Below are 20,238 nucleotides of genomic sequence, written 5' to 3' on the forward strand. Positions count from 1 at the left end.
ATGAATACACACCCCAAATATAGTGAGTTAAACTGATAGGGATGGTGTCAGTATTTAATTTAAACCAATATTCTTTTAAATTGGTTTCCAACTGGGCCTGTGTACTTAGGGAATTAAGGAGCTGGAATTTTCAAACCATCAGCAGTTGGTCTATCAGTTATAAATTCTGCTATCGGTCTTCTTTCATGTTCTGAACTGAACATGAAACCAACAGAAAAGTTGGGACAGCAATGACAGACTGCTCAGCGTCCCACACGATGTTTGACAATATCAGTACTTCTGCTTTATTTTGTGACCGATCATAAATAAGAATTGTAGAGTTCCCGTTTCATTTTGAGCGTGCCCTCACGCAATATTTTCCTAGAGGTCGCAACATTAAAAAAATATAATTCTCAGATGGGGTAGCACAGTGGTGAAGTGGTTAGCAGCACTGGGAACCTGAGTTCAATTCCAAAGGTGCTGTTTGTGTGGAGTTTGTATGTTCTCCTCATGTTCACGTGGGTTTCCTCCCGGTGTTCCGATCCCCGCCCAGCATAAAGAACATACTGGTAGGTTAATTAGCTTTTGGGCAAATTGAATCTGCTGTAAAAGTGTTTGTGTCCATGTGTGCCCTGTGATGGAGTGGTGTCCTGTCCAGGGTGTTCCCTGCCTTGTACCCATTGCTTACCGGGATAGAGTCCGGATCCCCTGCCATCCCGAATTGGAAGAAGCAGGTGGAAAATGAATGGATGGATGGATGGTTGAATAGACGAATCTCAGATACCAAGTAAATACATGCTTCCAGAGAACTGTCATTGCCTTTTTGCTAGCTACAGTGTATTGAAGACCATGGCTGTAGAAGTCTGTTACTACTTGAAAGTACAATTGAAACCAAGAGGGGACAATTTGTTTAACAAAACGTTATGGCATTCTGGAACAATCTACTCAACGACCTGTGGTGTTGAAGCCAATACCTTGGTTTCTTTGTCAGACACTGGTCTGTTATTCAGCAGCAGGAGTTCATTAGAGCAGCTGGATCAATAAGCTTTCCACTCACGAAATCAGCAAGATGAACAAAAACGACCAAAGAAGTGGGGAACTCTGAGGTTTAATTGCCTTTGGGTTGAAGTTGTTCAGTGCACCTCCTGGTATGTAAATACATTTTTAATGAAGGACATTAAAAAGAAAAGAAATGATGAAGTCAAACATGCAAAGGGCAGTGATATGTAGTTCTACCCCAAACCACATTTAAAAAAATCACAGCACGTGACTGGATTTTCTGATCTGTTCCTGAGAGGAATTTTGGGGAACAGCTACAGCTACAGCTTCCTGTTATTGCTGCTCTTACTTGCTGCTGGTCCTCATAAATGTTCCTATACACAGTGGAACACTGCATGGGGATAGGTGTCCTAGGGTGCAACAGCTTGAGGTGATGCTTTGTGATACTGCAGTCATTTGCCCCACATATTTTGTAATGTGCAGACTTGGGGGGTCTTTTCAGAGGCTGTACAGTATTTTTTGGATTAATGAGTTAGATTAAGCAATGAAATGATAATGAAATAGACATTCCAAACATAAACATACACAGTAGGTTATTATTCGAGGAACAATTGCATGTGAAATCACCGGTGGATATATTCACTAGATGTAATGGTGAAGTTAAACTTTGCATGGTGTGGGCTGTTGAATAGGTCCGTTGAGGTCTGCGCACACGTGAAAGATGGGCTATTCCAGTTAGCCCCCTGCCTCCCATGGAGTCGGACACAAGGAGCTGTTGTGCACAGTCCATCCCTGAACAGTCATCGGCTCTTTTCTGCTGAACACACGAGTCCATTGTTCACTGCTGCCTTCGTGGGAGCAAACCGTTATCCTGATCACAAACCCTTTGGCCCTTGCATTCCTTCTTGGCTTGTAAGGCTGAATTTCCATCTCAGTTGATAAAACTGAAATCCATTAACATTAATTGATATGAAAAATGTAGTGCGGAACACGGTATGCTTCTTTGAGTAGGTCATTGTGCTGCACTGTGTTCAATAACTAATTCTTAGAGTGCAAGGTTGCAGTTTGTTTGCAGAGCTGACCTGCTGTTTTATGATTGCTCAGTGTTACAGTGGTGAGATGCAGAGTGTTTAGTAGTTCGGTGTCAACTGCTAGACAAGATAATAATAAAATTGAGCTTACCTGTTCAACAAAAATAACTCATTCTTTTTAGTTCGTGTAACGACAAGCCTTGCGAAGATTACTGTAATGATGAAACCAAACTTCCTTTCAGTCCAAAGGTACTTCTGAGAATCTCTGTGAAGGATGACTGCAAATTAATTGTTTAAAATGAGGAACTGAAACGAGAGCAACAATGCACATATATTGTTTCACCAGAAAGAAACTATGGGCTATTCTTCAGAGAAAAAATAGTAAAGGTATAAGTCCATTCAACCCATTTTAAAAACACTTGGTAGATTGTGGTGAGCAGAGCTAGTTCAGGAGACAAGTCCTCTCTACCTGCTTCAGTTCTTGAGGTAGTGTCTGATTTATTCCATTTAGTACAAAACTATTCTGATTAAGCGGCCAAGGACTCAAGTGGAAAGAAAATACAGTATATGAAAGACTTAGCGTTATTTACCCCCATCATGCTCATTTGGTTGCTAATGGCTACCCTCTCAAAGAATCTTGTGCAATTATTTCTTACATCACCTTTGACAACATAGCTTGTGATTTTGATCCAGAACCCCATAACTATCTGTATACAGATGAGAGGTCTCATTATCTGTCCAGAGTTTTTCTAAACTTAATTTCCACTTCTGTTCACTGCTTCTAGTTGTTGATCATGAAGTCGTCCCCTGGATGGACATTATCTATCACTTTCAGGATTTTAAATGTCTCTGAATGGAATGTTCCAGGTTTTAAAAATGACTAAGAATGAAATTCTTTCCAGACCCAGAATTCATCTCATGGCTTTCCTTTATGCTTTATGTAGCAATTCACTTTTTGTAGTATAGTGACCAAACTTGCACACTATATTACAAATGAGGTCTAACTTTGCGTAACTTTGCTTATGTCAATTTTAATTAATTGCTTACACTTATATAGCGCTTTTCTGTGCTCCACTCAAAGTAATTGGGACTCACTCCACCACTACCCACTAGATGATGCGACAGCAGTGCGCCAGTAATGGGAAATTTGGCCAGGACGCCGGGGTTAAATCCCTGCTCTTTTCGAGAAATGCTCTGGGATTTTTAATGACCACAGAGAGTCAGGACTTCGGTTTTATGTCTCATCTGAAGGACGGCACCTTTTCACAGTATAGTGACCCATCACTATACTGGAGCATTAGGACCCACATACAGCGCAGGGTGAGCACCGCCTGCTGGCCCCACTAACACCTCTTCCAGCAGCAGCCTTAGTTTTTCCCAGGAGGTCTCCCATCCTGGAGGTCTCCCATCCGGGTACTGACCAGGCTCACACCTGCTTAGCTTCAGTGGGCTGCCAGTTGTGAGTTGCAGGGGGATATGACTGCTGGCCATAATTATACTCATTTAACGGTTGTACAAGGATTCCCTTGGTTTTTATAGTACGTTCCCTATACAAGTCTAGAGATGTGTGCGAAAAATGTATTAATAAACCCCTTTCTTGTGTGTTGCTGCTTCTAGTACAGTATCTACATTTGATATTTAAAATGTATCTGTTCCTGCCTGCAAACAGTATCCTGTAAATGTCAATGTTAATACTATTTCAGTTGTATCATATACAGTATAGTAATATAGTTAAAATAGTAATATAGCTTCTATATGCATCTACTGTATGTCTTTCACAGCATTGCACATTGATTGTTTTCATAGTATCTTATTGATTTCAGCATCTCATTCAATGCTTTCTAAAGGTTCAACGACATTGGTAGTTCCAAATATCCACCACTTTTGTGTAAAAAACGTTCTGCCTGTTCACCATTTCTCACTTTCTCATATATGCTGTTTGTGCTCTTATGTTCTTAGTTTTTTTTGCTGCTGATTCCTTGCAGTAGTAAAAATGTGTTGTATTTCTCTTCCAACAATTCCATGTTTACTACCTATGCCACTGTCTGCATGTCTAATATAAATTAGGATGAGTAGGCTATCTAATCTGAATGCGTCCTCACACATTACTTTTGTTTCCTATATCACTCATCTTGAGATACAACCTTTTTTCTGGAAATGTATTATTTGATTTCTGGAAATCTAAATCTAACATATCATAAGCTCTCCATTTAATTTTTTCACTGTTGTTGCTTGCTCAGTCTGCCTTGTTAGTTAAACAGGATCTGACATTTCTAAATCCAAAATGTTTATCACTAACATAATTAACATTTATATATTCTTCCAAATAACTTCTTTGTAATTTTATATTTATTTCAGACAAGACTCACTGGTTTGTTGTTATCGAGCTAATTTTTTCCCAGGTACAGCTATAGCAATTATCTGATCAGTGGGGACAACTCCTGTTATGAATTACCCCTGGAAGATCCCTGTCCCCTTGAGAACAATACCATCAGCCATTTAAATGCACTTAATCCCTGTAACATTTGAGCCTCTGTTACACCAAGGCTCAAACCTGAGCATTTCCCTGTTTCTTACTTATCTTCCTTAGTGTGCACCTGTGTAAAACAGCTATTCAAAATACCTGACATTTTCTTTTCATCCACATCTTTTCCTTAATATTTCTAAATGTCTGCCTCATCCTGCAGTTTACTCTACTACACCGACTTTGTTTGCATGGCTGAATGTACTTTTTTGAGGCTCAGTGGAGCCGTCTTTTTTTTACCTACGTTTTCTAGACTTCAACCCACTAAATTTTTTGGGATGTATCTGCATTGTTCCTCAAGCAGTGCTCTTTGGCTCTACTGCTTCCATATCTATTTTATCCTCCAAGCACCATCTCATTCCTGCTAGCTGCTCTGAAATTGTGAAGCATTGCTCCTGACTTGAAGAAGCTCTATAGCCCTGCAGTTTTACTCAGTCATTGTTTCTCGCATTCAGCCCGATCGGCTGGGGTCGGTTGTAGGCTCGCGTGTGCAAACAGGAAGCAGAGAGGATAGGGCTGTTTGTTCCTCTTTGGCTGCAGCCGTAACAGCTTTTCTAAGAAGCTGCTCCTCCGGGAGTCTGAGAGAATCACCAGTTCTGTTTTCACAGCCCTTGATGCAGAGCGTCCACCATCCTGACAGGGAAGAGACCGTTCGGAAACCATTTTCTTTTTTCGTTCTCTCCTGGCTGAGGTAGAACCCATCTTCTCACAGTCTCTGTAGCCTGACCACTCGCTGCACTGTACTGACATCCAATGTGTCACCTCTACCTAACTAGAGAACATGGTCTCACAGTGGTTTGATCATTCTTTTTCTTTTAAATTTGGTTTTGGCGAGTTTGTTTTTTCGTGGTATAATCATCCAGTTTGGTTTGCATTCTCTTGCTGCTCTTAGACTCAGCTCTCTGGAATTGCCTTCTATACCACTTGAGAGAGAAGGGGACATGCGTATATGTACCTGTAACACAGCCACCCCCAGAGCCATTGCACATTATCACATTGCAAGCTCTGTGGTGACTAACAGGAGAGTTAATTGCAACTGGAAGAATGTTTTTTTTTCTCTGATGTCACTGCTAGTCTGTGGGCTCTCGGTGAATCCCGAGAGTTGCTGTTTACCAGAAATCCGAGATCCCTAGAAGACTCATCCCACCCTTCCCCTGCTAGTTGTGCTCTGCCTCCTGGGAAAACTCAGTCTCAGAAGAAAACGCTTGGATGTTTTGAGCTACTCCTTCCCCTCTGCTGCCTCCCAGCATGTCAGCATAACAGTCTAAGAGTTGTATCTGTTCTTCTTCTCTTAAACAGATAGGTGGCCTGATTCCAAAGAAAAGGCAAAAACTCATATGATGTTTGAGAAAAGGAGCACTCATAAGGAGTGTTCCTAAAGTGAACAAAACTCATTACTGATACAGTTCCATGAGTGACACAAATAGGATTATTTTGTGAGCAGATCTTTACTGTATAGCACCTGTTTTTATCAATTTGAGTATGAATATATACCCGCAAGGAATGCTAGTGTAAGCACAGTCCTTTCTAAATTTTAAATATTTTTAAAAACTTTTAACTGTTCCAAAACACTTATTTTTAATATCTTCATATTTTCTTCTAAACAACAAAAGGCTGGTACTGTATAATCTGTTTATTGCCATATTTTGTCTCTTAAATGCTTGCTTGTCTTTGGTTAAATTGAAACCATAAAAAATGATGCACTGTGAGAAGGTCTCAATTTGTAGAAGGATCCTCTCAATCTTGCAGAAATCTAAAATAGCAACAAGATGTTCTAATAATACTTTCTAATTAGGGTAGTTTGCAGCTGTATCCATGATCTATCTTTAAAACTGTAAACCTAGATGGGAAGACTTGACATTTAATAATGCACGGTTATGATTGGGTATGCAGTGATTCATTCACTGGTTTCACTGGTTTTCCAGCCCTGTACTGAAGTTGAACTTGACGTCAGGAGGCTCCTGAGTGAATGCCCTGCTCAGTCACTAACCTGCTGTGTTACTCTTAGCACCCTGAACTACACCGTGCTCCCTCTTTCAATGAGATATAAAACTGAGGTTCTGCTATAGGCCACGCCTAGTATTTGCAGGTGGTTTTGTGGATGATACCCTGTAAAATGTGTAAAAACAAGAACACGATCATGTTTGGATTTCCATAAAGATTCCCATATGGCTGTCTGACCAAAGCCCTGCCATTCTGAGGTCCAAGGTTCACATCCAGACCGTGCCAAACAGCAGCTGTTTGTAGTTCTCATCTGTGTTGTCTAATGAATGCTGCATAAAGCATGGACCAATGGCCATGGAATACACACCAGATCTTTCAGCCTGGCAGTAGTGAGTCTGCCCTTGATTCTGACGGGTCTGGGTATTGCCGAGGACTGGAAGCCTCAGCCATGTTCGAGATGCTACTCATGCAGATCAAATATGAGCTCCCAAAGGGCATGAGCAAGAGCAGGGGAACCTCATGCTCATTTCAGTACATCCCTGTCTTTGAGCGCCAAACCTGTACAGCTCCAGCACACAGTAGTACACAGCCCTTCTCCACCACCCTCCCCCATACACACACATAGCATGATATTTGAATTTACTTTTATTTCTGGGTGGTTGCCAAAGGGCTTCTTTATGACACTTCTAAAAAATAACTTACTCTACATATATTTTCATTACTTTCTAAAAGTATAAAATCACACAGAAATGATCAAATATGATTATCGATTGGATTCACTCCCCTTTTGGTCATCTCCTTAATTTCAGTCAGTCAATTTCAGTTCGCTGAAGTGCTGATATGTGTATGCTGCTTAACTTCAAGTACATTTGCAGTTTATTTGAATGTGTTTGAAAATTATAAGTGATCATCATAAATCGGGCAGTAAACTACTGTTACTTTAGAACTGGTACAGACTAAAATGGAACTTAACATAAAACGTTCTACCCCTTACTAAAACCTATTACTTAATGTACTTTGAATTTAACTGGAAATATTTGAGAGGTGTATTTGTACAAGCAAGCTTTTTTATGACACTTAATTGATATTTATATCAAGTAATAGGTTTATTCCATGCTGAAGAGAGAAGAAAGAAAACACAACGTTTCGGCCGCAGAGCCTTCTTCAGGTGTCAATTATATCAATTAACTAACTAATCCTGCTCCTGTGCAAAATAAACTTATCATCCTAGAAAGTAAATCTAATTCCATTAGATGCACACTAAGAATTATTAACACTTTGTATTATTAACAAATTGTACATATTTTTGTTAGCAGCAAATAAATAGACAATAATGTCTTGTTTAAAATAATTCCTAATGCAAGAAATTGTATATGGCTAATAAAGTGATCTTATATAATGCGTATACAGTACGTTTGTCCTAAAGCCCAGAGCAGCAACCATTTCCACAGGTACAAAAACTCGGTGTGAGAGCCTTTTGAATTGATGATGTAGCATCTTGCAGCGGTGATGTCTGTAGTCTTCTGAGGAAGTGCGCACAGTCTGTGTCAGCACATTTTCTCTGCTGGCCATTCAAGTTCCAGTTTTCCTTTGTGGTGACGTGACATGACTGGCCTGGTTGCAGATGTGTGTGAAAATAGTAGGACTGGCAGGATGACGTAAGGGTCATGCTTAAAGATCAGTGGTACATGGAGGGAAACGAAGGTTTACAAAAAAATTCCAGCTTTTCCTCTCTGTGCCCTGTGCTGTTCTTTTGAGTATGACTTATGCTCCAAATTATTCAGGTGATGTGCAATGAGGGAAATTTCTTTCTTCCCAGCAGTTTGTATGCATATTTCGTCAGGATTCTGATGATTAAGGAAGACCATGAAATGCAGAACTAGGTAAGAAAACATGATGTTGATTACCTTAGTTCTTGCTTTCACAGTCCGTTTATCTTCAAGCCTCTCAGTGAATCAGTGTGATGAAATCTAGATTTAAGAAAGAGGCATAAGATCCATGCAAGGACAAAAGTATTTTTGGTTAGTATGATGCGTCATGATTCTGATAACTTAGAAAATGACAGTTGCGTGACTTATTCAAGTTGCTTGGCTGCAGCAAACCAGGAACTTCTTCCTAGCGAGAAGGCAACAAATATGTATATACATATACAGGGGAATACCAAAGAATAAGAAGATCAGTCAGATCTGCTCATTGCGTGACAAAGCTACAGACACAAAAATAGGAACAACTAGAGTTCTGAAACAGCCACACTGTCATTGAAGAAGGTAATGTGTGAGCTTCTAAATTTGCATTTCTAAAGCCATTTCTCTTAATTGTTTTCAGTGTGGTGGTTGCCTTATAAAATTAAAAATTTTATTCAATTACACTGCTTGTGAAATTAGGAAGGGACTGGTTAAAATCAAAGCTATCTATTTTACTTTATCATCTTTTAATAAAGATATGTGACTGTTTTAGTTGTACTTGTTGATAAATACTGTAGTCACCGTAATTCACACAGACTCTCAGACAAGATCAGGACCACCTATTAGCTGTTCACTTTATCCCCTGATCAGATCGAATAAAAAGCTAATTGGGGATCTTGTGTATTAGTAAATGACAAAAGCATGTTCAGAACCTTTTTTGAAGCAGTACATTTCTTTTTATATTTCTTTACCATTTGCTGTCGCTGTCTAAGGATGGTCTTAGTTTTAGCCTTTTTAAATCATATTAATGTCCATAATAAAGGAGACTATCCGTACTCAAGGAGACTATCAAAATAGCAGTAATCAATGAAATAGATTACAGGAATTTGATATAAACTGATAAGTGGGTCTTCAGGAAGCAGGTTCTCTCAAGGACTTCCCATCATATTTGTTCTTTTAGTTATTTTTGCTTACTGATTATTTGATGCTACATAGCTAGCACTGTTTTTCTTTATTTTCCCTATCCTGTATATGTACGTTACTCATGATTGAGATTTTATGGGAAAGCTGTTTACCACAATGCGTACCTCGTAAAAACAATTTCAATGAAAAAACAGTTTGTGAATTCTGCCTCCTAAAGAGGTAGTGCTATAAGGCACAATACTGCAAAACAGGAGATTGCCATTTTCCCAGTATGTCTTTGATTTCTGAAAGTTCTCTGTGAAAGATAGCTGTGGGAGTCAGCGTGGCTCATGTCTTTTGAGACTATTGCAGAGGAACTAATCTTTTCTTCGACAGACTATCATAAAGGAGGTGGTTTACCTCAGTAGTTTTGCTTCTGGTTTAGAAAAGTCTGCATCCTTGCACAGCTACAGAACAGGTGCATCTACAATCTCCGTTGTCTGATTCTTTTTTCTTTTATTTAGAATAGGCATCTGTTCGTCCCATCTCACAGCTGCCCTTGCTCAGGATATTGAATACAGACGTGCATTTCAGAAACTGTTTTCACACGTCCATATTTTCATCTAGGGAAAATCATAATAACAATTTTCATTGGTGCAATAACAAGAAAGATATTTAATACCATTACATAGCTGTGTGTGCATGATCAGTTTAGAAGTATACACCCATGTGGGACCCATTCAGTGACAGTCATGCCAAGGGGAGCCTGACATGTGTTTCAGAGTTCACTCCAACACTGGTTCTGCTGGACTGCACTGTGTTTTCTGATCCTTTTGTAGGCTGTCTTTTCTCCAGTGCTGTTCTGTTCCTTTTCAGAGAACCGAGTGAATATATTCATATTTGAAACGTTAGCGCAGAAGTAAAAATGAAACAGTGCCTTAAAGTAATAACTGCATCCAAACACCATCAATCATTCCTCCTGCCACAGGGTTTGGCAGTCCTGGTCCTGGGGGGCTAGTGTGTCTGCAAATTGTCTAGGTCTCTTCAAAGTAGCAACGCCTGAAGAGCTGGGAGAAGCTGTTCAATGGTCCATTAAGGCAATAATGAGCTGATTTAACTCATTAGGAGACAAGATGGCACAAAGCCCTCCAGGACCAACATTGACTCTTATCTCCTTATGAGTGTTCAGGAAGAACCCCATTCTTAACTAAACTAATTAAAGGGATGCCTTACTTACTGTGGGTGAAACTGTATTGTTTCTATCATTTTGCCCATGCTTCTTTGATCCCAGTACACTTCTATTTCCTTAGCTATCCGGAACAGTTTAAAATCCTTTCATGTGTAATCTTTAATGCATTTAGCATTATCTAGGGCAGTTGTACATAACTGAGGGTCACCTTACGTAAATCCCATAATTTCAAGGGCTGGTTCTTTTAAACTATGTGAATGAAGAAACGCAAATAAAAACACTAATATTTTATGAAGTAACCACGCTGCAGTGCATTAATCTGGTTTGGTTTTCAATACGACGTTTTCTGGTTTCTTGCTAATCATAATGTGTTCAAACGGGAAAATAACTTCTCTAAAGACAGACAGGAGAAAGTTGCTCAGTGCGTGTGAATGTATTTATGTCAGGCAATCCTAAGGCCCCATTTCCACACATCCTCCAGGGTCTTGACAGCTGGAATTTCTATTTTTTCGAAGAACTGCTGCATTCCCGATTCAGCAGTTTCCTCTGATTGTAATGAGCAAATTGTGTCAGGAAAAGAGACTTTTAAAGGACAACCATGTTGTCACGAGAGAAATAATTCCTACAAATCAGACTGATCTCTGTTTGTCTGGACACATGTACTACAAGCACAACAAGATTTCCTTTAAGTGTGGATTGCAGTGTTCTCACTTCATTTCTCTGACCAACAGACATAAGAGGAAATGGGAGTCACTGTGAATTGAAAGTGTTTTCACACAGTCACAGTGAAAACACCCCACAATTCAGAGACATTATCGTCAGCAGGTCAATTCTGAGAACTGTCAAACACTAGCTGAGCACGTTGCTGTCTGCTTGACTCTTGGTTCCACAAAGGGGTGGGCACTTATTGACCAGAGTGTTTTTGCTAACAAACCACAAAAATGTAGATAATGGATCTTTTTTTTTCCAGTGTTTCGTCATGAAACACTGTCCAGTTTACAAGCACTCAGAAGACGCTGTAAGGAACTCATGCTTGTGCAAAACACACCAATATTTGACAAGTGTCATAACCAAGAACTTAGTTTATATTTCAGTTTTTAGTACCTTTTTACACTGCTTTACTCGTTTACAGTTTACTTTCTTTTACAAGGTAGAAGGTCATTTTGAATTAGAAACTGTCAGTCAAATCAAACCAAGAACGATGTCATAGGCCCTGAAAGAGCCCTGTAACAGCTGTTAGGGTGAATGAAAAAACATCTTTTGTCTTAAAGCTGGAGTACTTACTGATTGTGACTATAAATCAAATAATGACCAGCAATGCCAGTTACACTTCCCTCTATCCCTCAGTATATAATGACTAGCCCACATAATATTCCAGTCTATTCTCTGTATTACTTCAGTTCATTGATGTTATTAATTATTATAGTAGTTGCAGACGTGTGTCATTGTGTCTTAAACCAGGCTGAATGATGTATGAAATGTAATAATTTTTAAAAATTAGCTAACTTGCCATGGATTTTATTAAACACTCCCTTCACCCTGGGCAGTGGTAATTAAAGTGTTTTAATTTAAGCTAATGATTGCAACAACATTCGTTTTGTTGTGTTTGCTTGTGTACAAGAATTTATCTTTTTTAAGTTCTCTCTAAGGTTCAGTGCCTTTTATAGAGCAGCTGGTAAGCTATTCTATTAAGTTTATTTTAGTTTCTCACTTCCTTTTTTGACACACTTTTGCACAACCAGGGATTTTCAGAAAGCATGAAGGAACCAATGCAGAATCGGACAACCTTTCCACAGTAATTCAATGATGCCTGCCCAATTGTGCCTGTGATATTCATTGCAGACTCAGCTGGAAGGTGCATTGATGGTCAGTCTGTGCTGCTGCTAGTCAGTTGTGTCCCTTTCTGCTATGTGTTCCTCCACTTGGGAAGCCCAGGTACTGTAGGGATTGCCCTGGGCTGGCAGAGGGGGCAGGTGAGCCACACCCTGCAGCTGCTATAAATGTGCTGCCTGTCCTTGGTCTCTCCCTGTCTTCAGGAAGCCAGGGTTTAGATCAGAGGGCAAACAGGAAACACAACACTCTGCAGTCCTGCTCCAGCTTCCTGGCCAAGCCCTAATGGGAAGATTGGGGGAACTTTAGAGTAAACAGCCTGCAGGGGAGGGGGAAATTTGAGAATTTTGTCAGAGTGAGTTGAAGTTTAAATAACTCTGTTTCGGCTTTAAAGGCTCATTCCTCTGGAAAGAAGATTCAGCGTGACATCCGCTATGCTACATGGGACAACCTATGCTATTCACAAGCTTTGTGGTGCTCTAGGCTGGTGGTTGTGATACAAGAAGATGACTTTGGCTCCCCTATATCTGTGCAATCCATGCAGGGCAATAATACTGGACAAATTAGAACTCTGGAGCTATATTGCTGTGGTTGTGTTACATTAAGCAGGCTAACCTCTGCAGTCTGTAAAAACAGGAAACAGTACAAGAAAACAGGACCGCTGTGCAGCAGGAGATATCAGCACAGCTGTGCTGGTAGCCTGTGTAGTAAACTGTTAAGACTCAGGTGGGTCAGTCTTCTCTGCCTTGAGCTTTGAGCAATGTGGATGTACCTTGAGGCTGCTGGTTTAGATGCCAGCTGACATCAGCTGACTGGTTTCTGAAGTTTTCCCAGGGACAGAGTTGGCTGGGGGAAGCCCAGACACAAAATCACTATCGAGAAACAGCTAGCCCAGCAAAGCACACACCCTTGAGCTTTTCTGTTTTCCGGGGTTGTGGTTGTGAATTAAACTCCACCCCTCTTACCCCACAGAGCACGGCCAGCTGTGTCCCATTTCCCTGTGGGCACCCAACTATCACTGCCTGTGGCGGTTAGGCCGGGCTGTTTTTTTGGTTGCATGCTTGAGATCAGTTGCCATTTTCACAATAATTCTTTGGATCATTAGCAAATTCTCATGGCAGAAAGGTTGTGAAGCTGTAGTTGCCACTCAGTCTCTAGTAAAGCAACTAATGTGAGCTGTGAGACCCTGGTGTACGAATCTGTGTTGAAGCTGCGGACTACACAGAAGAAGCAGTCTAAGACACCAAAGAAAGACCAAGAAGGTTAGACCACCTGCCAGCTGTCTGAGAGGGCACCATTACCCTGATCTTGTCTTGTATGCTGAGCACTAAGCCATGGGACAGCGAGGCCCATAGTTAAAAACATTTGCTTCCGAATCGGTACTCATTAATTGAAAAATTGCTGTTTAGCAGTTCACCACAGTTGTTCAAAAACTGTTTTTCCGTCCAGGCAGTTTGTTATCTGGAATAGATGTGTGATGTTCGTCCATCGTTGTTGATGAAGACCACGACTATCAAGAGATTATTAAGATTGTTTTAAATGTGTCCTAAGGTGGCTGATGAGTCCAATCTCTGCACAGAAGTCATTACCACGAATATGGCATGTAAGACCAGTGTTTGTTGTGGGGGAGGTGCCGACAGCTCTGGCTTTTCACGTCTCACGCTTGCTTTTGACCTCGGTTATGCGTCGTTTTTCGGCAGCCTCTGTTCCTTTGAGGATCTGGCTGCGCTATGATGTGCGATCAGATGCAAGGCTTTCCCAAATGGTGACGGAGATTCCTAGATTTTTCATGGAGGTTTTTAGTCCTTAAAGCGTATCAAGGGTCTCCCAACTGGGCACTTTCCCTCTGCGAGTTCACCATACAAGAGCTTCTAGGGAAGATGCTCATCGTCCATGCGTAGGACATGTCCGGCCCATCTGGCGTGAGTCTTCTGCAGCAGGGTGTGAATGCTGTGCAGACCTGTGTGGGCGAGAACCTCTGTGTCAGGGATCTTATCATGGCACCTGATTTTCAGCAGTTTGCGTAGGCATGTCATCTGGAAGTGATTCAAAGTGACGTGTCTGCTGTAGATGGTCCATGTTTCGCATGCATAAAGTGACGTTGGAAGTACTATAGCCTGGTAGACTTTCAGCTTTGTGTTGAGGCTAATACCTCTAAGTTCCCAGACGTTGGCTCGCAACCCTCCAAACGCACTGCTGGCCTTAGCAATTCTTCATCTATGTTCACATGTCTGGATAGATTACTGCTTAGATAGGTAAAGCTATCTACGACATTGAGTGTCGATCCCTTTACTGTGATGCGGGGTTTCTGATGGGGGTTACCAGGGGTGGACTGGTACATCACTTCTGTCTTTTTTGTGCTGATTGTGAGACCGAAGTTGTCGCATGCTGCAGAGAACCTGTCCATACTGGCTTGCTTGTCCTGCTGGCTGGCGGCATTGAGTGTGCAGTCTTCGGCAAAGAGGAAGTCCTTGATGACTGTCTCCTTCACCTTGGTGACTGCTTGCAGGCAGCGTTGGTTATACAGCTTCCCGCCTGTCCTGTATCTGATGTGGATTCCTTCTTCACTGTTGCAAAAAGCATCGGACAAAATGGCTGAGAACATCATGTTGAACAGTGTCGGGGCAAGTACACACCCCTGCTTTACGCTGTTTGTCAAAGGGAAGGCTTCTGAGGTCTCACCATCATCCAGCGCATGAGCCATCATGCTATCCTGAAACTGGCTTGTAATGGTGATGAACCGGTCAGGACATCTGAACTTGGCCATTATCTTCCACAGTCCGTCCCTACTGATAGTGTCGAAAACCTTAGTCAGGTCCACGAAGATGTTGTACAAATCCCTGTTCTGCTCTTGACACTTTTTCTGTACCACTGTACCAGCCGCATTGACTCTTGGGGAGAAGATCTTGCTCGAGACGGTGGATGAGGCGGTTCAACATGACTCGGGCCAGTTTCTTAACAGCTATAGAAAGGAGCAATATGCCATAATGGTTATCACAGGAGTGACAGTTGCCTTTCTGCTTGTAAAGATGCACTATGGAGGCTTCCTTAAAATGTTGAGGTATGATACCTTGATTCCATATGGATTAGAAGATATCGATTAGCTTTTGATGAAGGATGCCACTTGACTTGTACACTTCGGCAGGGAAGGCACCAGCGCCCGGCGCTTTGCTGTTTGACAGCTGGTTGATGGCCTTTACAGTTTCTTGGAGACAGGGTGGTACGTCGAGCTCTGGGTTTATTGGAACTTGTGGCAGGCGTTCAATGGCCTCATCATTGATTAAAGATGAGCGATTCAGTATGGCTGTTTTTCCCTCCAGGCACCTTTTTTCTGGAATGCAGTATTTAGAAAAACTACACAGAATGTCACTCTCTGCGACATCAGCCAATGCGAAATGAAACTTCATGCACAAGCTTACAAGCCAGTGAGTTTTTTTCCCTTGTGTGAAGCAGAGACCCGGGATTCTCACTTTCAAATAAAGCCCAAAGGTTTTGAAATCTTGTTGGCAAATTTTAGCACAGGAAATTTCAGAGGCATTTTATTAACCAGTGTCCCAGTTCTTACTTTTGCATTTCAGGCTTTGCCAAATATTGGTCAAATTGAATTAAAAAAACATTAACAATATCTTTAATTTCAGCTGAAGTTAACATTTAATAAGTATTTTATCGTATGAGATTCCATTCAGTTACAGTATATAGTAACTGTTGCATATAAACAAAATGTTGTGTTTTTTAACAACAACTGATAAAAATATAGCAACAGTGGAAGGGGACAAACACTAGGGAAGAATTTAATACAAATCACAGTATTTTTATAAGGAAATGTATTGTACACCAATACATTTGGTGGCTTTGAAACAGGAGTGAGCATACACCTATTAGTTTTCTTTACAGATTACTCTGTTGTATTTGCTGTATCCTGAAGTACGTTTATCTCAGTCGCTATAGCTTTTAGCTGCTGAGATCATAGATCTTGATGTCCAAGCACTTGCAAGAGATCCATTAGGTGATTTATGCACTCTTAGGGGCTCTTTGCTTAATTTACCTCTGGTGCATGACTTCTGTCAGCAGAAAAGCAGATGTAGGAGAAAATTCTCTTAATTGCAGTTAGTCCAGTTATGTTGGAGCAATAATGATTTTTGTTGTTTTTTATCATTGAGAGAATTAGTCTGCTGGGATCTGTTTCAGAAGTGTGTATAATTGGCAAGTCAGTGCTGAAGATCAGGATAAAGTTGATTAGAGATGCAATTAATTCAGATACATTTGTTTATCATTCAAAATGGAGGTATAACTAAACCTATGGGGATCCTGTTGCATAAATTATGGTATTTAATATTGTGTATAAATGTGACCCTAAGTTCACAAACATATTTTCTTTTCATCTGAAAATCTCTTTAAGGATAAATGGTGTAAGTGCTCATCCTGCATGTCTTTCAGCTTCTGCTTTCATGGCTTCTCATAATGAATGTGTGAGCTTGTGGTTGATGTTTGCAACATGTGAATTGTGACTGTTTTGAGATGCAAATGGCGGTATGTGACAATGTTAACAAGATCTTCTCTGAAAGTGCCAGCTGCTGCTTTCTGCCAGTCACTTGGCTTTATTTTCTGAGCCAAAGGGTTTGGAAGCCCTAAGCAGTGTGGCCCCAGAAAAAGTGGACATGTTGTGGTGGAATAATGACACATGGCCAGTTTCTTTTCCCACAGTGGCTAATGTACAGTATCGTAGTGTAAAGGTACAGTGAGTTATGGAGCTACTGTGCTTGGTTCTCCAATTCGTTGGGACTCCTTGAGATAAGACAGGATTTTAACGTTGACCTTGAACTCAAAATTAATTCGTAAAATGAGAAGCGTGCCTTCAATGAAATAAATATCTGTACTTAATTACTGTGCAGTAAACTTATAAACTTTCTGATAGGTCATTTTCTGTTCCTCAGATGAAATTAAGAGATACTTCTAATTTGTTCAGGAGAGTCAGTGTGAACTGAGTTTTATGTACAATTTGTTCGTAACAAGAGCTGAATGCTTTATGTGTGTGGAAGAAGGATGTTCTCTTTTTGGAAAAAATTCAAGTAAATAAAAATTTGTTCACAAGTGAAGTGAAATAGTTGCATAATGATGTCAGTGACTGCTTAAAAAAATAGCCACATAATACTGAATACTGAATTGCTGACTGTGTACAATGAAAACAATCAGTTTGAGTTATTATTATTTCTGTACTGAAATATACAAACAAGAGTTTACAATTTAGCAAAGGTGTAATTTAAAATTGTCATTCTTTTTAAAATTCGATCCTGTCTCTGAGTCCTCGGAAACCTGTATGTAATCACCCTGCAATGTGGAGTATTCGTTAGGACTCCGTAAGCAATGATCTCGGAGTTCTGGGTGTCAGTCCCCAGAGTACATGCTTGTCACCATCTTAGCTGGCCCTCTTATAAGTGAATACCAGCTTTAACTAGGGGGTGGGGATAGTTTACTAGTACAAGTGTGTTAGAGTCACTTCCAGGGCTAGTCCTGTGGTTTCGCTTCACTTAACAAAACAAAAATAATGACTTTGCTTCTCTCAGTCACTCAGCCTTTTGAGAGACTTTGTCCACCTTGCTAGTCGGTTTAAATAAACTTACTGCACTTGAGAAAAGCTGACAGCAAGGAGTTCATGATAGTGTCCATTCTATAGAATCTCCTCAGTAACAAAAGAACAATTTTTGAAATTTACACTCGCATTAAAAAAAAAACTTAGCTCAGTCAGTTATGACAGGATGCAGTTCTGGTATTTTTTCCAGTAATGTGTTATTTTAGGTTGCAAATCTTTTCCCCACCCTGCAGTTCTGAAGCTCTGTGTTCCGTAAGAGTAGTTGCCTAACCCCTGGGGAAGGGAGACGGTGCTTGTGCCGCAAGAGTGCTTCCGGCCCCTGTGAGCGACAGGAAGAAAAAAGGGAACCAGAGGCAGAGAGCTCTCTCCCCTCAGCATGACAGGCAGGGTGTGCTGATTCTGCTGCTGCACAGGGTTCAATGGCCCCTCACTGAGCTCCCCCTCTCGTGTCTGTGGTCTTCCAGCAGGTGCTGATGAACAGAGCAGTGCTATGGAACAGGTGATCTGAAGAGTTGCGTACCTGGTAAGTCTTGGCTACTTCGACGTGGTATAACCTAGTGGATCCCTCTTGCGTCAGTCGCAAAAGAACTTCCAAAAAGGGAAGCATTTCAGTTCTTTGTAACGTGTACTCTTTTTTAACGCTATGTTAAAAGAGAGCTTTGTGAGGTATACTGTAGCTGTGCCCTACTGTCAAAATAAGTGTTAGGAGAACTGACTGATTGTAGTTGTATCAGTTCGTAATAACATAATAGGCATCCCTACGGGGGCTTTATCATGAGGCTTTAAACAAACTGGCTATAATTGTTACTACTATTTCTTCTGTAGCAATTTACAATTTCAGCACAACTAGAAGACCGTTGTTAAAATAGTATGATTTCAAGTAGGTGTTTATGAAAAGTATAGGTCTTTTTCTTTATAACCCTTGCCTGCTATTTTGCAGTACCGCCAATTATTACTGGCCTGCCTGGTGTGTATAGAACATGTAATTTGCCAAATACTGGACTGTTCTTAGTGTGATCAATTTGATCTACACTGAGGTAACCATGCCAAATACAATCAAGAGTTATCTGAAAGCCAAGCTTATGCTGGTATTCTAAAGGTGCTTGAATGGCCACCACAGAATCATAATATGAAAGAGATGGATTTCTTCATCCTCTCTGTACACTGACGCAAATGCACACACAGTTATTTATGTCATATAGAAATCTGACTTAAATTGCAGTGTAAGATTGCCCTAATTGCCTCTGCATAAATAAGGAAAAAATACTGAGTTAAAGAGCAGAACAATGCGAAATATTTAAGAATTTTGCATAACAGTGTCTATATCTCATTGAGAATGTTGTTTCAGTGAAGAGAGCACGATTGATTCTGAAATAAATGAAGACAATCATGCCAACAGCTCCCAGCACTACTCCCCGAGCATGTCCTTTAGTGTAGATCAAGTAGAGGAGAAGTAGGTCAGTGTGGAGGCGCTGGGCACTACAGGGGCTTTCCTGCCAGTGTCACATACCACAGTGGGGGTGTGGGTGTTCACTGTGCAAGGCTCAGGGGTTCCTCAGTTGCACTGATGCTCAGAGAGGAAGCAGGTCTTTCCCAAATCCTGTAACACAAAGCTCTGCTGACTGAAACACAACAGACAAGGGGATACATGCTTATATTGTACTGTATCAGCAGCTGTTCAAGGACAGTCTACCATATAAACCTTCCGGACTGCAGAAAAAACAGATTACTTGACACAGTGTCAATGACTTCAGTATAAAGTTGCCATAGAACTGATTCTGTATAAAGAAAAAATACTGAGTGAAAGAGCCCTGTGCTGCAAAAAATCAAAGATGTTTGTATAACGGTGTCTATACTTATTGAGAAAGTTACTTCAGTGAAGCAAAGAAATCTAAGCCGATTGGAACACAGCACGCAAGAAGTTACATTGAGGTTACATTGTACCGTGTCAACAGCCAAGACAGAAGTGCTTCTAGAAATTCTGCTACGCTTTAAAAAAAGATAACATGAAAAACACTGAAGTTGAAGAGAGTTTTTTTAAGTTATGGCAGCATGAGTTTTCATGCTCTTTTTGCATGCATTTTGTTTCCTCGATTTGCAATGCCCTGCTTCAACTAACACACCACTCTGTCACATGTGAGGCAATGGAGTAGACTACAGGAATTATGGTGTCCTCAGATCTTCAGGCTGAGCCAAGCCTGGATTTCAACACCTACTTTCCATTCGCCTGGTCCAAATCAATGAGGTCACTCACAGATCACTGCCTGGCCTCAGCGACCCTGTCCTGAAACTGATGTCACTTGTACAGTATCCACCCTTCTTAACTCCCAATAGAACCGCTGTAT

At 40.8% G+C, this 20,238-nt stretch overlaps 1 protein-coding gene across 4 annotated transcripts in view; it reads left to right on the forward strand.

Moving 5' to 3' along the window:
• Positions 1-20,238, forward strand: part of yrk (Yes-related kinase) — a 66,125-nt gene that overhangs the window by 22,520 nt on the left and 23,367 nt on the right. For 2 of the 4 annotated variants that reach the window (XM_088932564.1, XM_088932567.1), the window contains exon 3: positions 18,358-18,416. The gene's annotated coding sequence lies outside the window, so the exon portion shown is untranslated. Of the gene's footprint in view, positions 1-18,274; positions 18,417-20,238 lie in introns of those variants that run through there. The other 2 variants (XM_088932566.1, XM_088932565.1) reach the window with 2 other exon arrangements.

This window comes from Atractosteus spatula, chromosome 14, assembly GCF_055471065.1.
Source record: "Atractosteus spatula isolate fAtrSpa1 chromosome 14, fAtrSpa1.hap1, whole genome shotgun sequence".
Lineage (NCBI taxonomy): Eukaryota > Metazoa > Chordata > Actinopteri > Semionotiformes > Lepisosteidae > Atractosteus > Atractosteus spatula.